Source organism: Tyto alba, unplaced genomic scaffold (assembly GCF_018691265.1).
Source record: "Tyto alba isolate M040663 unplaced genomic scaffold, T.alba_DEE_v4.0 Super-Scaffold_41, whole genome shotgun sequence".
NCBI lineage: Eukaryota > Metazoa > Chordata > Aves > Strigiformes > Tytonidae > Tyto > Tyto alba.
This window is the reverse complement of record NW_024881317.1, coordinates 21,200,356-21,219,488: the sequence shown is the minus strand read 5'-3', so window position 1 is coordinate 21,219,488 and position 19,133 is coordinate 21,200,356. Positions and strand designations below refer to the sequence as shown.

Here is a 19,133-nt window from a genome sequence, read left to right as displayed (position 1 = left end):
GTTTAGGTGTCAGCTCTTGTTTTCGTAGGATTTTGTGGCATGTGACTTCCTTACCCAGCTCCTGTGGAACATCAACTAGATTTTTATAACTACAACTTTGGGTTGGATTAAAGTTTTTACGGGGTTTTTTTTGGGGAGCACCCTCCTGAATCTGGCCTGTTTAGCTGCTTTCCACTGCACACTGCCAGTGCACCTTGGGAATCCTGCAGCTCTTTGGGGAGCAATGGCACATTTAAAGCAAATTTAAAATATTTCCATTCCCTTATTGTGCGAGGCCCTGAATTCAAGGCAGAATTTGGGGCTGCCAGATTTTGCTTGTGCTTGAAAGCTCTTGGAGTGAACTTTGCAATCGAAACTTGATTCCTGCTTGCTTGAAAGTGTGAGCCTTGTGTGTATGGCTCAGGGGGCTTGTTGCCTTCCAGTATCACAATGTCACCTAGAAACCCATCTGGGGGACAGGCCTTGGGGTGTAGGGATGGAGTCACCTGGCTGTGGTCCTGGCACAAGGCAGTGGCAGGGACTAGCGCCCAGGACCTCCCTCCCATGGCCCTGGGACATGAGAGAGGGGCCATTGGGTTTGCTGTCAGTAAGATCTGATCAGTCATGAGCTGGTTCCCAGCTGGTGGTTAGACCTCACCCTGGGATCTGATTTTGACCAGCTCTGGAATGAACATCATCCCTCCTTGAGCAAAAGAGGTCAGGTGGGCCAAACCTTCCTCTGACTTCTGCCAGTGCTGCCATGGTGTGGGCTAGTTGCAATGATTGATGACCATGGGCAGGAAGGAGCGAGCAACTCCTGCTGGAGGTCGTCTCCAGTGGGGCGGCTTGGGTTTGCTGGTGTGATACATCCATCAGGAGGCCTCCTGGTTCTCTTGTGTGACCACTGGCAGAGAGCGCCCTGTGCTAGCCAGCAGATGGGCAAGTGCACCTTGAGAGGAGGGCAAGGGGAGATGAAAACCATTGCATGGGGGAGAAGGTGGAGTCAGAGAGCTGAGCTGACGCCAGCCAGTGCTCCAGAGCTGATCGCTGCCACCACCTTGCCCTATCCCTTAACTCTGCTTGGCCTCAAACTTCAACACCTCCCTCCTTTTCTGCCTAAGCAGGCTGTTTCTCCCTTTAGCATCTTCTCACATTCTCCCCATCCTCCTGTCTTGCAGGGCTGCACGTCCGGGGCTGAGTGAGGTGCCCCCGCTGCTCCGTGTTGGGTCCCATGAGACAGGCAGGACCACCCTGTCCTTCCCGCCCGGGGCTGCAGCACCCCCCTCTTCCTTTGCTGCACAGGAAGCCCCTCCAGCACCCAAAACGAAGCTGCAGAGGTCTGCTGCCACGGTAAGTCCCTGGGCTTTTGCTTTCCTTACCTGTGCTACTTCTCTGGAGAAGGACATGCTGCATCGTTCACTTTCCTGTTTGCTCCACGTGCATCCCCCTGCTGCAGCAGGGTGCACAGCGTGGGGTGCGTACGCAGGCCTGCGAAAAAAGGCTTTGAGTGAACAGCTTATGCACCAAATAATTCAGGTTTCAGTCAACAGAAACAGCTCACGAATTCAGGTTGTATTTAGCAAGTGGTTTTGGCTGGGAAAAAAAAGTGAAACACTGAAAAGTTTCATTTTGACATTTTCAAAATGAAACCTTTCAGCCATCTGTTTCGAGATGACATTTCATTTTGAATTTTTTCTAGGGTTTTTTTTTCAGTGTGGGGGGTAGCCACCTGCAAACAAAATGAAAGCTTCACTTCAGACCAAACAAAATGTTTCACTCAGCCCCAGATTATTACTGGGGTTTCAAAAATTGGCAAAATAAAAAAAAAAAAAAAAAAAACAAAAAAAAAAACCCAAAACAAACCTGCAGTCAACCTGAATTACTTTCTTTTCTCAATTTGGCCACCAAAACAAAAACCAAGCCAAAACCACCACCCCCATCCCCTGGTTTTCCCAGCCCAAATCCTCAGGATATGTTTCTGTTGAGGTTGAAAGCTGGAGGAATGGGTGTTACGCCAGGGTTGCTGCGGTGGTGGGCAGCAGAAGGGACTTTGGGCAGCCCCGGCAGGCAGGAGGTGCAAGCTGTGCCCTCAGTGTGGAGAGCGGGGAGGTGGCGGCTGCAAAACCTGCGGGGTTATTTGCTTTGTGTGTGCGAGGGAGTCGGAGCTGCGAGGCACGTACTCTGCATCATTGGGGGTTTTTGAGTGAGAGCTTGGGAAGAGCCTGTGGTGGCAGAACATGTTGTACCAATGACTTCAAGGATGGCAGGAGAGACTGTGGGAGCTAATTTTAGCTAAGGCAGAAAGCTTGTGCCTGAGAGGAGGGAATGCTGTGCTGAACCTACCTGGGAGCTGGCATCCTCCCGGGGATGCGCCGGAGCCCTGAGGCTGTGGTGGTGGCCACTGGCACTGGTGCCCAGACCTGTGCTGGCTGCTGCTGGGTACCACAGCTGCGTGGCAGGTCTCACCCTGCCAGATCAGCACCTGTGCCTGCTATCTCAATGCTTTCCCTGTCTGGTGTTTGAGAGTCCAGTTATGGGTAGGCAGAGGGGGGACAAGTGTGACACTGACGGGACCTTCTGGTCTGCCTGGAAGGCTTTTGCAGCTGGGCTTGTCCTGCACAGGAGAAACCTCTCTGGGGAAGGAGCCTGCCAGGCTGGGGAGGGAGTAGAGCAGGAAAGGACTGGGGAAGCAGCAGGGAGGGAAGGGAGAAGTGTGGCTGGCTTGTGTGGCCAAAGCATGGAGGGATGGTTTCAAACATGCTGCCTTGGTCAGAAGATGTAGCAAAGTCACGGGAATGAGGGAAAACCCCACCTCCCAGCAGCACCATGGCTTGCAGAAGAGCAGCAGCTGGGCACTGCGAGGGCAGAGGGGACAGTGCCTTCTGGTGAATGAGACCCTATGTGTGGGGCTGCAGAAGCAGCCTGCATGAGCTCCTCTTGGCCCCTGAATGATGAAGAGGAGACAGTCTGATCATACTTGTGAAATCCCATCACTGTGAGCACCTGGGTAGACCTTCCACCATGCTCTCAGCTCAGCTGAAGCTACCTAATTAGAGGAGGCTGCACTTTGCATTCACCACACCCTCTCCACCCCCAGTTTATCTCAAATGTGACCTTATCACCAGTCACATAGCAGAACTTCTGGATGTGGAGGCATGTGCTGGAAGGGAGATTGCTGTTCTTGGTGGGGGCTGCTAGACTCCTCCCTGGTGTGGGGCTGTACCTGCGCTGAGATGGCTCATGCCTTTCGTCAGGAAGGAGGAATGGAGGGCTGAATTGTAGTGGGAGAGTAGGAGACACCCAAAATCGTGCCATAAACAAAATCTGTGCAGCAGTTGTGAGGGGTGGGGGAGCTGCAGGAATGCATCCTCCGCTGATTTCCTAGGAGGAGCGTGCTGCTGGCGTGTCCCAGGCTCCCAGCAACCGGGGTGTGCAGGACTCCCACTGCAGAGGAAAGGCTTAAAATACAAAGAGTACCAGTCAGGTGTCTTGGTATGTGGTGGGACAGCAGGTGTTTGATATCCATTCTCATGTGCTCCCCATGCTTTTGTCACCACTAGCTTCCTGCTGAAGTGTGACAGGGTTGCTGCCTTTGTTGCAGAGCCAAAAAATGGCTCTTCGGAGCTATGCGAGATCAGAAGGGAGGGAGGGTTGTTGCAGATCTGAAATTGGTGTCTGCCCTTCTTTGGGGGGGGAGCCAGTTGTGCTCAAGCCTCTGCCTGCTGTTCCGCAGGTGGCCCTGAACCCCGGGTGTGCAAGGGGTGGTGCTGGGGAGGGTGGTAGGACCTTGTCTGTGTGGCCTCCATGCCCACGGGGTCCTTGCAGTGTGCCTGTGCCTGAGTACAGCTCAGCTCCTGGCTGCGTGGAGCAGGGACCAGCCTCTGGGCCGTGGGGTAGCTGCACAGAGGCAGAGCTCGTGGGGCTGTATGTTCTTACGTGTGACGTGGGCCTGGAAGACGGTGGTTGTCCCTGGGCAGGAGGTGGGTTGGAGGAAGGGGGTTTACTCCACAGGGAATCCCTTTAGCCTGATTTGGGAGGGATGGGAGGGTCTTTCCCCAGGCCCTTACTGGAGGCCCCTGAAATGTGCTGAATCATCTACCTCTGCTTTTGCATTTTGTATTCCCATCTTCCATTCTCTTTCCCTGTTTTTATCTATCCCTCTCTTCTGCCCCCCCCCCCCCCCCCTTCATCTTTATCAGTAGCTAATGAAACAGGCAGGGAGAAACCCAATTCGTAGAGTAATTAAATTTACTTAGTGGGTATTCAGCTGGAGTAATGAGAAGTTTAATTCAATGATTAGTTTTTTCTTTCATTAATTAAAAATGGAACAACGGTGCAGTTACAGTGGGCTGCATTGATCCTCCTTGTGGAAAGCTGCTGATGGAGGAGGACGGAAGGCTTCTCATTTTTTCTATCCTCCCTGGATGCTCTCCCCACACACAGATGCCTTTATTGTCCCCTCTTTCTCAGTTGACCTCTCTGCCCAGGTGTCCCCGACTCTCTCTGGGTAAGGGGTGCTTGGAGCAATGACGGAGGAGAGTGGTGGAACAGCCCCACACACAGGTCCTCTCCCTGATCTGTCCCCAGAAGCAGCCTTTCAGCTTAAAAAGGGATTTTAAATATTTGCTGTGGGTGGAAGATTGAAAAGCAGGTCCCAGCCCACAAGAAGTTTGGGGTGGGAGAGTTGTTTTCCTTCCTAGCTAAACAGATTTTGATCCATTTAAATATGCTAAATTCATAAACATGTTTTTAGTCTTTTAAAATAAGAGATGTGTGAAAGCAAAAATAAATAAATAAACCAAATAAGTTGTTTCCTATTTTTCAATGCTTTCTTCAGGCTCTTGAGCAATGCTGGGCCCTCAGATGTCCTTTGAAGCATAGTTGGGCAGGTTGTGTTCCCCTAAAGCTGAAACATTGGTTTGCTCCTAGGTTTTACATGGAAGGTTTATTTTAGTACCTTTTGGGATCGCTGTAAGATCTGCTAAGTGTAGGAGTTCATAAGGAGGTGTAGCCAATAATGGGAATAAACCCCCAGAACAAACAATGAGCCATTAATTAGTATTATAGATCCAGTCTGTGCAGGAGCTACGTGCATAAGGGCGCTGGCTGGGCAGAAGGGAAAGCACTGCATCCCCCCTCGCCTGTGCCTTCTCTGCCCAATGTGTCTCCCAAGTCATCTGTTTCTCTGCTGCTGTTATAGAGACCGTGTGATGGTGAAAATTAGCCAAGGGCTGGGGGCAGTGAGCATCCAAGTTTGAAGCCAGTAAGTGCCAAGGGCACTCAACACCTCTGGAAATGAAATGTTTTTGCTTTCCTTGGGTTACCTCAGATGATAACTGCTTCAGAAAAGCTAGCAGGCAGGTGAGAGGCTTCTGGCCAGCCCTGTGCTGGGAAGGGCAGGCAGAGTCCTGCAGTAGGACTGGAGCCCCTCCAGCAGTGTTCATGTCTGCTGAGGCTCCTCTGTGCCCCCCTGTTTATGAAGGACTCAGAAATAATTTTTTTTTTTTAATTCCAAAAAAGGAGGAATATGTCCCCCTGCTTTGACCTTGTTCCCTGAAACAGTGGAAGTTGTGATGGAAAATGGTTTCTGGCAGGAGAAAAAGGGAATGTGGGACACTCCTCTTGCCACACGTGGCAGGAGAGTCACAGCCACGGTGCCTGTGCTGTCCCCTCTCCACATGTACCTTGGCTGTGGCAGCCGTGGGGAGGTGAGCCTGAGGCTGGGACGTGGCTGGTTTGGGCACTCTGGTGCTGGCAGCATGACCAGGCTGTGCTGCCTCCCATGTGTGGGGCTGCTGTGGGATGGGGCAGGCGGAGGGGTCAGCTGGCTTTAGGAGCACCCCTGACCTGCCAGGATGGCAGCACAGCGTGGGGCTGAGGGAGGGCAGGGTGGGACAGGGCCGCTGTCCCTCAGCATTCCTTGGCTGGACTGGAGCTCCTGGCATCTGGTAGGGCCCAACCTGTTGTCCCCAGGGAGGTGCAACGGTGCTTTGCTCTGGGCAGCGTTTTGGGCTGACCCGGGCTGACCCTGGCTGTAACACAGCATTTCCAAATCCCAGTACATCTACGGGAGGACCCCCAAACACTATGGGTCCATGGGATGCAGCGTCCCCCATCGCTGGGGTCTTGAGCTGTGAGACCCTTTTGCAGCTCTGGGAGTTAGTGGTGTTTTGCAATTCCTGTCCTATGTGAAGCGTTTTATTGCTCTGCACAACCTGGAGACACCAAGGATGGGGTGCAGGGATGCAGCCAGGAGCAAGGCGTGCTTGGGGAGCCTTATTGAGGGCCAGTGAGTGCTATCTGGCCTTGTAGACAGCTACAGCACTGTTTTACAACAGTGTTTTTCAGAGGGCTTTTGAATGCATGTGTTTCTTGAGAGATCACTGCAAATGATTCCCAAGTGCTCTGGCCCAAATCTGTCCCGGTAGCTGTCAGCAGATCAATGCTCTACTAAGTACAGGCCTGCTCTATTTCCATGGGAAAATGGCTTCTATTAAGCAGTTCATTTTGGGCCTTTCAGCAGTGAGTCCACTAAATTTTGGTAGTTGTGTTTTTCCGTCTGTTGCAGCCTGATTTATAGCTTTTAAATATCAACTCAGATGAAGACTGAGCTCAGCTGAGCTCTGGTTTTAGGAAGGAAAGGGGAAAAGCATTCACAGCTTTTTAATTTCTCTCCTGCTTGCCTCTCAAATGCCAGGTTTAAAGCTCTAATTGCGATATTGTTTCGCCCACAGTGCATGAGTAGAAAGCAGAGGAGAGGCCAAAGCCCAGCGCGCCCCTGGCATCTGATCCCCCAGCATCCTGCCTTCATCTGACCTGGGTAGGTGGCACACGAGCTCGGGCACTGTTGTATTGCTGAGCATATGACACTCACATGCCTCTGTCCTGCTGAGTCCAGGGCTGGACTGGTTTCTGCTGCCATATGTGTGGTAGAAATGCCTTCCCCCAGCCTCACATAGTCTGGGGCTGCTACCCAGCCCTCCTGGTGTATAAGGCAATGCAGCTTTCAACCAGAACCTGGGGCAGACACTGCTTGTGTGTCTGGAGCAGGTAAGAAACATTCAATCCACCGTTCCTGCACAAGGGAGGGTTTTATCAAGTTGGGGTGAGGGGAAGGCATCCAAAAATCACGTATTTGGATGGTGGCAATTGAGAAAAGGAGGGCTTTGTTGTGGGGCTGTACAGCTCTGCTTAGGCTGGTGGGTTTGCTCCAACACTTATTACATTGGCGAGGGTCAAACGCTGCCCGCATGGAATGAATCAGTGTGGACAGCTGATCGCTGCGGCTGGGGGGATGCTGGGCAGAAATAGTTTAATCTTCCAGGAGAGGGCAGGCAAGAGGGTCCTCAAAAGGCAATGTTTTCTGAGATGTCTCTATTACCGTTGCATGGCGCCCGCGTACTCTCCTCCAACTCAGCCTCCTTCCAGCACTCTCGCTGGGACAGTTAAAAGACAGGAGCTGGTTTCAGCTTGTACTGTACGTACAAATCCTCAGCTGAAATCTGTGAACTGTCAGTTTGATGCAGGCAACGTGTGAGACGGCAAACATCAGAGCTGGCTGGGCTGAGGCAATTTCCCAGGATGTCAGTCCTCGAGAGAGGAAAAAAGGGATCTCTGTGAAGAGCAGAATTCAGTTTCCTAATGGAAAAAAAAAAAAAAAAAATTAGGATGATTCAAGCATCTTTTATATGCCAGAGTTGGGGGGGAATTGTTTAAATTGATGTTGTCCAAAGTGGTATGAGATGGCAGAGCCTTCTGTGATCTCTGCTCCAGAGGGGTGGTGCCACTGGGAGGGACACCTCTGCTTGGGGCAGAGTGCAGGGGCTCACCTGGAACTGCCCAGGAGGCAGTGTCCAGTGCCTGGTTCAGCGGAAAGGGAATCAAAACAATTGAGGTAGAACTAGCTTTCACACTGACACATGCACACAGATATATAATTTCCCCTTTACATCGTGTTCTTTGCTTAAAGCAAAGAGCAGGCTGCATAGGCTCAACCTGATGCATGCAAAAAAGGGACCTGTCCTCACCTTACCTCATTCCTGCACAAGAGGGGCTGGCAGAAAGGTATTTTCAGTTTTGCAGAGGTATTTCTAGCTTATTGTTGCTGTTTCCCATTCTGTGGTAAGCAGGACTGAACCCAGGCACTGGTCCCTCCCTGCTTCTCCAGGTGCTCCTTGCAGGTTGGGCCCTGGGAAAAGCTGTGTGCAAAGGATGCTTGGTCAGAGGAGTTTCCACCATGTCAGGGCTGACAGAGCAAGCGGAGGGACCATTGAAAGAGCAGCTTTCTGTCAAAACACCTTCTCAGCAGCAAGTCCTGAAATGCATTTATTCTTAGCGATCTTCTATCAAAACAAAATTCTGCTGGGAAATGATTGTGCTGGTTAAAGTCCTCCCTGAAAAAAATGAATGCTGAGAGCCATCTGGTTTTGGTTTAGATTTGGGTATTTTCTTCCATAGTGTCATTTGCAAAAGTTGAAGATTTTTTTTCCTGAGAACGTTATTTAAAAAACGAGGTGGGTTTGTTTTTCCTTGTGCTTTTTCCTTTGAGAAAAGAAAAAAATAAGTTATTTCCTAGGAAATTTGGGATAATGAAGGGGGGTGTAGTCTGTTTCTCAGCCTGGTCTCTTCACTAACTAGTGCAAGACCAAGGCAGCCAGGCATTATGTAGCATAGTGATGGGGAGCAGCCCTATCTCAGGTCCTGATCACCCCAGGGGCAGCGCAGAGCCCCTCAGCCTGCCCAAAAGCCTGGAGCAAAGCAGGACCCAGTGCTGGGAGGGGGTGTATCAGCCTGAGCATCCAGCAGGCACATAAACCCTCTCTCCAAGGAGATCATGCACCTTGGGGCTGGATGATGTGGTCAGAGGTTTTATTTAGTTCTGAGGCAGGACTGAACCTGAGTGGATTTTTTAATGCATGAATTTTTAGTGTTTAAACTGAGCAAATCTTTGAACTTGTGTGGTTTCGGAGGGATGTTTCTCTTCCTCTTTGAATGCACGTGCCATAAATGCTCCCAAAAAATCCTCCCTCTGCTTTCTGATATTGCTAGCAGTCACGAACTTGCAGTAGGTCAGTGTTTCCACTAAACCCCTGTGTCACAGGAGTGTCCTGGATTTTCACTTTTTAAAAGCAAGTTTTCAGCATCAGGGTTAGGTCAAAAGCCTGTAAATGTGAACAGGGGCCCTGTAGGCTTCCCATCTCATGCTGCAGTGGACCAGAAACCCCTTGTGAGGGTGGCCAGGAACAGGGAGGAGGATGTGGGTGGGTGACCTGGGGGGTGCAGGAAGAATGAGAGGGAAAGGGCTGGGTGGTGGCACTGGCATTGCAGGAGCTGGTCTGGTGAGGGGAGGAAAGGGATGGCAGCTCATTTACCATGAGGTTCTGCACCTGTTTGAGAAGGAGCAGTACAAATTGTCAGGTGGAAAACATTACCTCCCCATATAACTTCATTTTGCTGAACAACCTCCTAGCTCACAGCAAGGAAAATCAACACAATAGATCGAGGCTGTGCATGCAGCAGGAGACCCCATCTGGGACCCCCTGCCACCCCATGCTGTCCCCAAAGGGACAAAGCTGGTGCCCCCAGAAAGGGGGGGGGGGAGGGGGGTGAATTGTCTCATGTAGGAGTAGCAGAAGTGTTGAGGCTGTCTCCAAGAAAGTTGCATGGGACAGTTGGGACACTGGAGACACTCTTGTCTCAAAAGCTGTGGTTAAACAGGGTGGCTGGAATGAGATGGGAGAGAGAACAAGGCTGGAGGGAGGAATGCAGCAGCAGGAGAGGTGTCTGTAGCCTGGTGGTATGTGCTGTCTTGGTAGGTCTGCTCCTTCACCCCAGCATGGCCAAGAAAAGTCCTGAATATTTTTTTTTTTTCCACACTTTACCTGGTTCTCACCTGGCTCTCTAGATTAAACCAGATTTCTTTGCAAGCGTCTTGCTCCAAGGGCTGGCAAAGCTATTAATGTAAAGAGATTTCTGTTTAATTTGTTTTTTTTGGTAGCACGTTTGCAAAAATAAATATTAATTGTGCAAAATGCTAATAAGCTAGGCAGGGAGCCAGGCTGTGAAGCCCAAGGATGGCACCATGCATGCAGCTGCTGGGCCTCGGTGCAAACCTGGATCCCACCACTGCAACCCAGCAGCTCTGGAGAGCTTTGCAGTGGTGGGATTATTGCAGGGCGCCTTATGTTTAGGGCTTTGAAGTGCCTGTAAGCCTTGGCAGGGGCCGTTGGGGACTATTTGTGACAGGAATCAGGGCACTGTGTTAGCGAGGCTGGGAGGCACTTGGGGTTTTCTAGCAGTAGAAGAGCTCTTCTGCGTCTTGGGGTGGGAGATAGGCTTGTGCATACAGAGCTTGGGATGTCACATTAATGTTAAATGCAGGGAAGAAGCAGGAAGGAGCAAGAGCTGGGTGTGCGTGGCAGTTTGTTGCTTTGGGTTTATGCACTGATACTTTTTGCTTAATTGCACCCTGACATGCACAAAGCAAGGGGAGGGGTTTTAAAGCTTTAAAAAAAAATTACCTTCCATGAAATATTCAGGATTGGCTGGTTTATTTTTTAAAAAAAAAACCTGGCATAATTATTCCTGCAAGGCTTCTAGTTCTGGTTTCATTGCATTTGGGGAGAGGCAGCAGGACTGTTTGTCCTCATTAGCATGGAGAGAGGCTGGGCTGGTTTGTATGCATTAGAGGGAGGTGATCACTGTATTGATGCTTGGAGATGGGTGACTTGGGGGTCAGTGGGTTGGTTTGCTCCTATGAGTATGTGCTGGTGATGGACTGGGGACTTGGAAGGGAATGAAGGCAGTTTAGCAGCGTATTTGGGTGTACTAGGAACAAGAGCAGTGACCCTCACGCTCTGGGTGCGGTGGGCTGTGCACCCACCGCTCCCTCCTTGCTGTGTCCTGGCTCCTGCCGGCGGTGGGGACCGCATCCGCTTCCCTGCGGAGAGGGGGCCGCTCCAGGAAGTGCTCTCCTCATGCTGTTAGCTGTGATCCAAAATTAGCATCCCATTCACTCCCTCTTAGCTGTGTTAGCTCTGCGAGGCTAATAGGGCTTATAAAAAAAGGTCTCTTGTCACTGAAATCAGCAGCTCTGACTTAGAATGCACGGAGGGAGCAGACTTGCTGAATAAGGCAATGTAGCTGTTGTAAGTGCTCGCCTGGCCACAGCAGTGCTGTGGGACTTGCTCAAGGTCAGCCTGAGAATCGGTGTCAGAGCCTGGGAGGGGTCCTCGGTTCCCATCTTGGTGGCTAAACTGCTGGGTGAAGAGGATGAAGGCGTGAGCATCAGAATGAGCCAAACCACGGAGCATTCCCAGTGCTGGGCTGTGTTCCACAATTAATCACTTCCACCCACGTAACACCTTCCCCCTCCCCTAAATCCTCCCTTGCCTGCTACTGGAGTGGGGAATGGAGGCAGTTCCAGTTTTATGAATCAATCAAAGACAACGCCTGCTTTTGAGAGCTGCTGATTTAGAGAGCCCTTTGCAAGCATGTGTGCAGTATGATTTCTTATCAGAGCATGGCTCTGGACAAGCTTGCCAAGAGGAGCTGTTCCAGCTCCCAGGCCACATCCTGGGGAGACAGGCTGAGTGGTCTTTTCATCTACAAATAAAACAAACAGGAACAAAGGCAGCAATAATATTGACTTTCATCATTGATATTCCTATTTATCTCAGTAATAATTAGTATTTCTATTGCTGGAAGGGTATAGCTCATAATCTTACTGTTTCAGGGGAGCCTATTAATGTCATCACCAAGAACGAGGCATAAAGCACTGGGAAAGTGCCGAGGAGGGTGAGCGGGGTGGAGGGCCAGGCATGGAGCAGACCTGGACATGGAGGAAAGAGGCAAGAGGCTGCAGAGGAGCACACGGGTGCTGTAGGGAGTGGCAGAGCTGGGGAGTGTGGTCTCGGGCATGGGCAGGGCCCGGGTCAGCACTGACCTGACACTCCTGGGGTGAGGTGGGAGAGCTGCATGGGTTTGCTGACAGAAGCTGGGGCGCTCAGCCCCTCATTGCTTCCTCCAGCATAACCTGAGCAAATCCCACTTGTCTGTGTTTGGGTGGGAAGGGCAGGACTGGTACTTCCTTGTGGAGGATGCACTGAGAGATGCAGTCACAGCACCTTCCCCGCGGTGTGGCGTGCCTCTGGGCTGTAACAGCAGCCCCCCTCCTTGTCACCGGCACACCAGGGGAAACCAGGACAAGTTCTTGGTTCTGTCCCCATCTGCCCCCAGGGTGCCTGTGCCATTCATGCACAAGCTTCCTGCAGCATCCCCAGGGCTTGTTATTTGCTGGCACTTCATCAGCCGTTCCCTGTCTGCTTTTAAAAACCCCTCACTGCTGTCTACGGGTGCCTTGTTCTTTTGGAGTCACATACCTGGCCTGATCCTCCTCTGGGATTCCAGAGGAGGTGGGACACTGAGGTTTCAGCACTGGTGCTGTTGCTCTCCTAAGTTGCTGTGAAAGCTTTGGCACCCAACTGCTCCGTGCATCATACCGAATCAGTCTGGAGGTCCATTTCCTGCATCTGTTTTTTTAATTGTCCTGTTAAGTGCACGTCCCGACCCTGCCTGTGAGGGATGGTTTCTGGCATGCAGCGTCCCCAGCATTATCAATTCCTTGGGAACCGCTGTCACAGCAGCCGCAGGGACCAGAGAGCAGCGAATGCAAATGTGGGGTGGTGTTTTTATTAGGATTTAAATGAGTTTAAGGCTGTTCAGAATTACAATGTGATTTGAGCCAGGAGGGGCTTATAAAACTGGTACAAGTTCATATATTATACAGTAAACGTGTCAAACCCCATGACTCCTGAGCACCTTCCTCACCAGGGTGGGGAAAAGTGCAGGGCAGTTGCCAGAGCTCAGCCCTGTTGCCCCATCAGGTAGGTCCCCCTGGGGAAATGGCTGTTTGAGGTGAAAGGAGGGCTAAAAGGCTCAGCTGAGGAGGTTCCTGGGCAAGGGAGCCAGTGTCTGTTAACAAACCCAAGCCCACGGTGCAGTTCTGGCTGGGAGGTGGGGAAGCTTGTGCACATGTTTTGTGTCAGGGTGCACTTCACCCATGCATCCTTCCCAATTTGTCTAGCTCCCCTGGGGGAAGGTGGCAGCGGGTGCTAGCGATGCTCTGGCCGTGCTGGAGGAGGCTGGGCACCAGGGAAGCAGCACGGCTGCACCTTCTTCCTCCCTGTGCAGCGAGTCGTGGCTTCTCTGGGTGCTGGTGCAGGACGTGGGGATCCTTTCTTGGGCCAGACCCTGCTCCAGGTTTCTGGTAGCAAGGAGCTTTCTCCAGTCAGTCCAGGATGTGCCTGCCCTAGCTCGTACCTCTCTGGAGACCTCACAGCACCCAGATCACCTGCCAGTTGCACAGGCATCACTTAAAAGCTTTAATGACCATTATTGTAACCTGTGGCTGTGTGGGGCTTTGTGGAGCGATGGGTGATGTGACAGAGCTGTACCTGTGTGCACAGGCGCCCTGGTTCTGTGACACCTGGGAGCCAGTGGGGTGGGGGTGACAGATTCCTCCATCCTGTTCCCCCAGCCAGGACAGGAATGAAAGGGAAGTTTGAGCTATTGGCTTGGGATGTTTGTGCCTTGCCTCATTTCAGCACTATGCTTTTGATCTCTGAAGGATACAGCTGAATATTTGAATGAGAAATACATGGTTGCATTGAAATCCTAGACAAAATGCCTTTTGTGCCTCCCTGCATGTTTATTTGCGTAAGAGAGTGTTTTGCTGGAGAAACACGGGAAGGAGCTCGAGGGAGAGGAGCGAAGGCGGGGGTGAGAGCATTGGGGAACTCGCAGTACAATTTCAGGACACTTAAGAGCCTCTTATTGTCAGTGGCGAGACAGCGACATCGGAGGCAGCTCAGGCAATTGTCTGAGACAAATTGCTTCATTTGAGGGGTTTGTCGGTATCTCACTGGTTAAGTTTCTGGGTAATATATATACACAAAGCACAGGAGAAATCCAGAAATACACATATATATGTATATATACATGCCTCTGTATCCATAGTTATTTCTGATAAATGACCTTGCAGGCATGAAATAATGTCATCAGCCTGCATGGTGCTTCTGAGCAGCTGGATGATTGCTCCTGTAGGTCTGGGGAGCGAGGGAGCCGGGCCACCTCTCGGGGCTCCCACTGTGAAGCCACCAAGGTCCTCTCTCATGCCAGGGAGCGTGGGGCTGGCAGTGTTTGCCATAGGAGGGAGCATCTCCTCTCCTCCTCAAAGAGCAAGGTTTCACTTGCTTCAGGAGGTGCTGAGGGAAGAGCCTTTGCTGACAGGTAACATGCTGCTAAACAAAGCTGCCTTCCCCAGAGAGGGAAAAATTGTTCCTGGTGCCTGCGGGAGAGGTGAAGGTGGAGATATGACAGATAGCAGCCCTGTTGTTTTGTCCTACTCAGAGGAGAGATGGCAAGCCAGGGATGCAAAGGCACCCTGGTAAAAAGGCCCAGTGGTGGCATTTGGGAGGTGGTAGAGAGGCAATTGCTCAGTTCTCCCCTCTCCATGCATCCGAAGCAACACAGAGCTTCAGCTTGGGACAGCCCTGCCCATGCTAGCAGCCCTGCTCGTGCCGTCCCCCGTGGGGAGGATGCAGGAGGAGGGCAGCTGGGGCTGTGTTGGCTGGGAGATGTGTGCTGCATCCAGCAGCCCAGATCAAAGGGACCTCAGCCAGCGACATCCACCAGAAAGCCTTTAAAGCCTAGCCCTGGAGCCAGGGAGGTTTGCTCGAGGGACTCATTTCCTTTCCTGAACATAAAAAAACCGTGTCAGCTTGACATTCAGGAAACTTTATTTAATACCTTTTCATTCATTTAACAGTTTGGCTAATTGCAATGCTTTTCTGTTATTTTTATATGCTTTTTTTGATTCATTCCTACTTTGTCCTTATATACTCTTTGTTCTTTAAAGCCATTCCATTACGGGTATTTATTGCTGGTTCTCTGCGAGGATGAGGAAAGGAGGAGGGGTACCCTGGCTGTACCCATGTGCTGAAGCTTTCAGTAGCTCTGGCAACACTGGCTGGTCTCAGCAGATCAAGATAAGATATTACAGAATCATGGGATAGTTTAGGTTGGCAAAGACCTTTAAGATCGAGTCCAACTGTAAACCTAGCACTGCCAAGTCCACCACTGAACCATGTCCCCAGGTGCCACATCTACGCACCTTTTTAAATACCTCCAGAGATGGTGACTCCACCATGTCCCTGGGCAGCCTGTTCCAGTGCTTGACAAACCTTTTGCTGAAGAAATTTTTCCTAATATCTAATCTAAACCTCTCCTGGTCCAACTTGAGGCCATTTTTTCTCATCTTATTGCTTGTTACTTGGGAGAGGAGACAGACACCCGCCTTACTACATCCTCCTTTCAGGTAGTTGTAGGGAGAAATAAGGTCTCCTGAGCCTCCTTTTCTCCAGGCTAAACACCCCCAGGTCCCTCAGCTGTTCCTCATAGGATTTGTGCTCCAGACCCTTCACTGGCTCCGTTGCCCTTCTCTGGACACGCTCCAGCCCCTCAATGTCTGTGTTGTAGTGAGGGGCTCAAAACTGAACCCAGTATTTGAGGTGCAGTCTCACCACGGCGGAGCGCAGGGGGACAGTCACTGCCCTAGTCCTGCTGGCCATGCTATTGCAAAAGCTGCTGCTTGTTGTTCTGGTGGTGGTGGTTGAGAAAAGTGCATCTTCAGCAGCATGGGAAGTGTTGGCAGACATGCCTCTGTTTTGCTGAATTGTTTGTTTGGAAAAACACCAAAAAAAGAAAATGTCCCAGGGTTTCACTGGGCTGTTTTCTCTATGAAGTAACTGCCCTTTTCCTTCAGAAAGAAAACCTTGGTTGTAAAGTTCCTTGACACTTATTTTAAAGAACCGGGTAAATCTTTAGAAATGTCCAGATGTAAAGTGAAATGTCATTGCTCTTCTCTACATTTTAGATTAACCAGCATTTAACAGGAGACGTTTTCTTCTGTTAAGCTAATTCTTACTGAATTGTCAAAAATATGGAAAAAATAATTGCAATAATAATAATTATGCTAATGGTAATGTGCTTTCACAGCCTTGGCTTTTACCACAGCTAATTGTAGTGTTCCATTTCTCCTGCTCTGTGTCTCAGCTGTCTCCTCTTCACTCAGACCTTTCCCCAGGCATGGGGTGTCCCTACACAGCCCCCCCGTATGTGACCTCCCTGGACCTAAACTTACAGCAGTCCTTGCCCTGTTAAATACTAAAGTAATGAAGTCTTGCTGGTGCTGCCCCTGCCTAGGACTATCCAGATGGATAAGCTCGGGTTTAAGCTACACCTGCCTCCAGCCTTGCCCCTCTGTGCTGGGGTGCCCTGTGGCATCCATACCCCACAGCTTTGGGCCCTGGCCTGCCTAGCTTGGGAGCGTGGTGCCTGTCTGGCTGTGGGGTGCCACCCCACTGCCCAAACTGATGCTTTTAAGGCCAGGAGCGGCTTGCAGCCTCCCTGCCTGGTGCGATCCTGGCTCACCCCGCACACCCGAGCACCAGCAAGGAGCAGAGCTGGGGAAAGATGTCAAGAGCTGTTACAGCATGTGCGGGAGCTTATATAAAAGGATCCATTTTCATTCTCCTGCTTGTCTGCTTCAGTCAAAATACAATGCCGCAGCTAAGAATGTTTTGTGTCATAGCAGACCACAGCGAGCTAATGCATGGGCTGCTGCGGTAGGCGCTACATCTCTCCGCACCGCAGCTGTCCTGAGCCCCTACCGCAGCCCCTGGGGCTGCCTTCACCCCCGGCCCCTGGGAGCCCGCAGCTCGCCCTGCTGTGAATCATGTCTCCCCCTGACTTGTAGCTCCTTGTGGGCTCCGCAGCTCCCAGCTTGCAAACCACAGCCCTGCCAGGCTCGTCTCCCAGCTGGAGGAGCGGCTCTCTGGTGCCTCTGCCTTCGCAGCACGGGAGGGAGCGGAGCCCTGCGTGCTTGCTGCGACCCAGCTGAGCCCAACACAGGAGAGGGCAGGCAGCTCTGGCCCCCGGGGGGGGCTCTGGGAACAGCATTTGGTCGTGTTGCTGATCTCTTTCTGTTCAGCAAACACGTGTGTACACATGGACACACGTGTACCAGCATGCCCTTGAGGTGTCTGGCACCTGGTGTCTTCAGCTTCATTATTTAGAGGCTGTAAAGAGCATCTCTCTTTGCCTGTCCCTCCACCGGCCTGTCCCAGGGCTGCTGGGGGTGGCTGCGTGGCTGGAAATGGCAGGGACCCAGAGATGTTACCTGAAGCAAAGCGGGGGCAGTGGAGGTGCCTTAGCCAGGGCTGGCTGATGGCCACGGAGCCGCTCCTGTGTTGCAAGTCCTTAGAGATGTGATAAGACAAGTGTGTACGGACCCATGTTTCCTTTCCTCTTCCCCAGCATGCCTTCACTCATTCCTTGACAGGGCTGATCTCCTCTGAAGACCCCCTTCTGTTGAGCTGGACCCTCTGTTTTGTGGATGTTTGTCTTGCCTCTGCTGCTGCGTTGGGCAGCAGGCATGCTCTGCGTGCTATGGAGCAGGTAGCGTGTGTGTGTTTGTCAAGCCTGCTCTGTGCACAACTGCTTGTACCTGACGTAGACTCACAGATGCTTTGGGTGAGCCTTTGCTATTGTATTTTTCCCCTCACTTCTCCCTTAAAAGTCAGTGTTGCATCTCCTTTGGAAATCCGGGCTGAGGCTGCGTGGCTGGGAGCTGTGGCGGTGCGGCTGAGGAGATCAGCAGCTGCCCTGACTTAGAGCAGGCTGGAGGGCGCATGTGTCGGGGAGGTGGACGTGGATGGCTCTGTCCTCCAGCAGCACTGCTCCATGATCATGCACCATCAGGGACCATGCTCTGGACAAGGCACCGTGTCTTTGCTCAATACCTGCAAATTGCTCATTACCGAGGACTTCGCTCCACGAGCAGGGCCTGGGTACTGGAGCAGACAATATGAATCGTGAAACCTCAATGCACCGAGCAATTTTCATCAGAGGTTTTCACACCTTTCCTTTATCCTCTCTTTTCTTTCTCTCATTTCTCCTCGGTTAGAAAGACATGGAAACAGGTCTCCTGAGCTTTGTTGGTGAGCTTGCCACCACCCCTCGCCTCTCATTGGCGCGGGCAGAGCAGCTGATGGGGCTGTGGGGACGCGGTGCAGCAGCAGCGGAGCAGGAAAACTCTTCTCAGCACCGGCTGGACTGAGGCAGAGGGTAGCAGCCATCTCCTATCCCATCCCCCCCAAAATGTCACATGCTTTTAAATGCACTGGTAGTTTAAAATAAGAATAACCTGCTCCAGGGCTTCTTAAACCGTGGAATTAAATATGGTTCTGGTCTCTAGGCAGAGTCTGACTCTTCAATTCTAAATCTGCTCAGCCAAGCGAAATATTGCAGGGGGGAAAGAAATCAATATTTCTCAGGCCCAGCACAGAGAGGAAGCTCTCTGTGTGGCTGCAGGCGTGCAAGTGCAGATGTGAGCACACAAGCGTGTGAGGCTGGGGTGGGGGGGTGTGGCACACGTGAGCACAGCAGGGAGGAGCGCTGCTGAGAGACAGGGGATGGGGAGGAGGATGTGTTTGGGGTGCCCGAGAGCCCTGCCTGCTGCTCTGGGAGAGGTGTGGGTGCGAGTCCATTGTGCTCAGGTGTGTGTCTGGGGACACAGCTGGGTTTCTCTCCAGGTGGTTCCTAGCACATCTGTTTCAGATAAGGAAACACCACTTCCTCTGTTTCATGATGTGTAATTTAGTGGTCAGTGAGAGGCTGTGAGCTTGTGCCAGTGCAGGTGTGCTGTGGCTGTCCTGGTTTCTGGTACGTGGAGCTGAGCTGCGCGGGAGATGGGAGTAATCAGGGCTAATTGGGGTTTCTAGCTGAGCAAAGGCCTTTCCCCTGTCACCTGTGGTCCCCGTCGTTTGGATGATGGCAGCGTTTCAGATAACGGATGGGATTCCCCCACTCGTGCTGTTGGTCATGTGTGTAATCCATCACGTGGAGGTGTTTCTGCGTGCTGGCAGAACCCCCCCCAGGACTGCTCCGCACGCACCGTGCGCTCTGTCGCGTGGCCTGTGGCAATTTACCCTGTGCCAGGCACCCTGTGCGTGGCTGTCCTTGCCCAGGGGCTCCCTCTTGCCCAGAGAATGTGGGCTGGGTGGGGAATGGCCCCTGGTATCTGCTCAGGGAGC

General features: G+C 51.8%; 1 protein-coding gene across 3 annotated transcripts in view; it reads left to right on the top strand.

Annotated features, from left to right (window-relative positions):
- LINGO1 (leucine rich repeat and Ig domain containing 1) overlaps window positions 1-19,133 on the top strand; it is a 172,707-nt gene that overhangs the window by 101,397 nt on the left and 52,177 nt on the right. For 2 of the 3 annotated variants that reach the window (XM_042804058.1, XM_032990273.2), the window contains exon 3: window positions 1,158-1,329. The gene's annotated coding sequence lies outside the window, so the exon portion shown is untranslated. Of the gene's footprint in view, window positions 1-1,157; window positions 1,330-6,713; window positions 6,800-19,133 lie in introns of those variants that run through there. The other variant, XM_032990272.2, reaches the window with a different exon arrangement.